The 3130-nt window shown below is 41.2% G+C and overlaps 1 non-coding gene across 1 annotated transcript; it reads left to right on the plus strand.

Moving 5' to 3' along the window:
• The first annotated feature begins 1980 nt into the window (after positions 1-1980).
• Positions 1981-2119, plus strand: LOC112313189 (U4 spliceosomal RNA). Its single transcript, XR_011650919.1, has one exon. It is a non-coding gene; the product is annotated as a U4 spliceosomal RNA (small nuclear RNA).
• Positions 2120-3130: the final 1011 nt, after the last annotated feature.

Genomic DNA, 3130 nt, shown 5'->3' on the forward strand with positions numbered 1-3130 from the left:
AAGAGTAATATTCCAAATATATGGTGATGAAAGGTGATTTGACTGTGGTTGGTGGTCATAGAATGCAATATACAGATCATGTATCATAGAAATGTATACTTGAAACCTATATAATCTTACTAAACAATGTGACTCCAATAAACTTAATAATTAAAAAAGGAAACAATAGAAAAAAGGGTAATATCTGCCAAATACTAGATTGTAAAAAATCTGAAGGCATGAATCTTTATCTTTACAACATTTTAATAGAATGCCAAGTTCACTGTAAGAACTTAGTTTCCATCCTTATCCTTCTGTCTTTAAATAATCTACAAATCCCTCAAAATCAGACACCAAGTCTCACCAAGTCCTTTATATTTCCTTGCCCTATCTTCCTCACATATGTTGAGCACATAACATACACTCAAATAATTGTTGAACTAGGAAGAGCAAAAAGAATTGGCACAGGAAAATAAGAGATGAGGGAGAAAGGAAGACAGAGCACTGAAGAAAAATAGAAAAAGATACTTTGGTGCTTCCAGTTAAGATGGTGGCACAGGTAAACATGGCACACCTCCTCACACAACCACATCCATATTACAATTAAAATACAGAACAACCATCACTCAGGACCATCAGAAATCAAGTTGAATGGGGCTTTGACAACTACAGAATTAATTAAAGAAACCACATCCATCTAGATGGATAGGAGGGGTGGAGACATGGAACATGCAGATCCCACACCCATGTGTGGTGGATAAAAATTGGGGAGGGCTAGCTTGGGAGTAAGGAGTCCCAGCCCCACACCAGAACTCCCAGCCCAGGGTTCTAGAACCTGGAAAATAAGTCTCCATAAGTTCTGGCTACAAAAACCAGCAGAGAATGAGTCGGAGGAAGAAACCACTGTAGTTCCAAGCAGTTACCCTTAAAGAACGCACACACAGACTTACACAAATGTACTCCCTCTGATCTCCAGCACCAGGGTAGCAGCTCAAAAGGCACTAGTGGCATACAGGGATGAACTGAAGTGTCTGGCATCAAGGCAAGAGCTGTGGGACAGAAAGGCAGACAAAGTCCATTTTTCCTTTTCTGAGCCCTCTCCCCGCAGAGCCACAGAGCCACAGAGTCACAGAGTTGGCAGGCTGGTGATATATCCAAGACTCCAAAAGTCTGGCTAACACTGTTTGCCTCTCCCTGGAGATTCCCCAGAGACTCTGCACCATACAACTTACAGGCCCACCCAAGCTTTTCCATATGAATGGCTTGTCTTGGCTCATGCTTCACAACTTTAGAAAATCCTCTCAAACAGGCAACAATCAGCCTCAACGATTCCCCAGCCCCATATCTCTTGCTAAGTGGCTGCAACTTGGCACTAGCAGCAACCAGCCTAGATTCACAACTTGGCTTCACTTGGGAATCTCCAAGCCCAGAACAAGGGCAGCCAACTCAGATTACTTCATAGCTTATGCAGGGTGGCCTCCAGCAAAACAAAGATGGGAGCTGACCTTGGCCTGCACCATTCAGGAAACTCCAAAGCCTGTGCACCCAGTGGACTGCTATAGACCATGTTGGAGCACCACCACCTTGCCCCTGTAAGCTGATCCTCCACTGAAGACAGAGGTTGGTGGTGAGTGGGTATAGCCATTCCTTCTAGCTGACTTGCCTAGGTAAATCCCTCCCAGTGACCTACCAACACCAATCAAGGCTCAACTGCAAGAGGAGGGTATACTCAGCCTACACAAAGGGTGTACGTCAAGTGTCCAGCTTGGGTGGTAGGGGAGGATGTGTCACTAGACCCTATAGGACACCTACTACAATAGGACATACAACCAAGACAGGAAGCCATTGCAGCTCTACCTAAAACATAGAAACAAATATAGGGAGGGTGCCAAAATGAGGAGACAAAGAAACATAGCCCAAATGAAAAAACAGATCAAAACTTCAGAAAAGAGATAAACAAAATGGAAATAAGTAATATATCAGATTCGGAATTCAGTTTTGCTGGTTCAGCAGTGGCAGTATCATAGCCAATGAGGTTTGTTTATCTGAGGCGTGATTATTGCTAATTGAAAACTTTTCCCAGATTCGGAGTTCCAAACACTAGTTATAAGGATGCTCAAGGAATTTAATGAGAACCTCAAAAACATGAAAAGATCCAGTCATAAACAAAGGATACACTAATTAAAATAAAGAACAATTTACAGGGAAACAATAGTAGAGTAGATGAAGCTGAGAATCAAACCAATTATTTGCAACATAAGGAAGCAAAAAACAACCAATCAGAATAACAAGGAGGAGAAGAATCCAAAAATATGAGGAAAGTATGAGCAGCCTCTAGGGCAATTTCAGGAGGTCCATCATTCACATCATAGGGGTGCCAGAAGTAGAAGAGAAAGAATGAGAAATTGGAAATCTAGCTGAAAAAATAATGAAAGAAAACTTCCCTAATTTGGTAAAGGAAATAGACATGCAAGTCCAGGAAGCACAGAGACTCCCACACAAAACAGATGCAAGATAAAGAGAGAATCTTAAGAGCAGCAAGAGAAAAGAAGTTCCCGTAAGACAGTCAGCTGATTTTGCAAAAGAAACTTTGCAGGCTAAAAGGGATTGGCAAGAAATATTCAAAGTCATGAAAATCAGAGACCTCCGGCCATCATTGCTCTACCCAAAAAAACCTACCATTTAAATTTGAAAAGCAAATAAAGAGCTTCCCAGACAAGAAAAAACTAAAGGAGTTCATCATCACCAAACCATTATTATATGAAATGTTAAAGGGACTTTTTAAGAAAAAGAAGATCAAAACTCTGAACAATAAAATGGCAATAACTACATATCTACCAACAATTGAATCTAAAAAAAACTAAACAAACAAGAAGAACAGAGACAGAATCATGGATACAGAGAGCTTTTTGATGGTTGCCCGATGGGAGGCAGTGTGGGGGCATGGGTGAAGAGATGAAGATACTGAGAAGTACAAATAAGTAGTTACAGAATAGCAATGGGATGTGAAGTACAGTATAGGAAATGATATAGCCAAAGAATATATATACATGGCCATGGACGTGAACAATAGTATGGAGATTGCCTGAGGGACTGGGGGGTGCTAGGTGGAGGGAGGCAAAGTGGGAAAAATTGGGACAACTGTAATACC

The sequence above is a fragment of the Desmodus rotundus genome, chromosome 2 (assembly GCF_022682495.2).
Source record: "Desmodus rotundus isolate HL8 chromosome 2, HLdesRot8A.1, whole genome shotgun sequence".
NCBI lineage: Eukaryota > Metazoa > Chordata > Mammalia > Chiroptera > Phyllostomidae > Desmodus > Desmodus rotundus.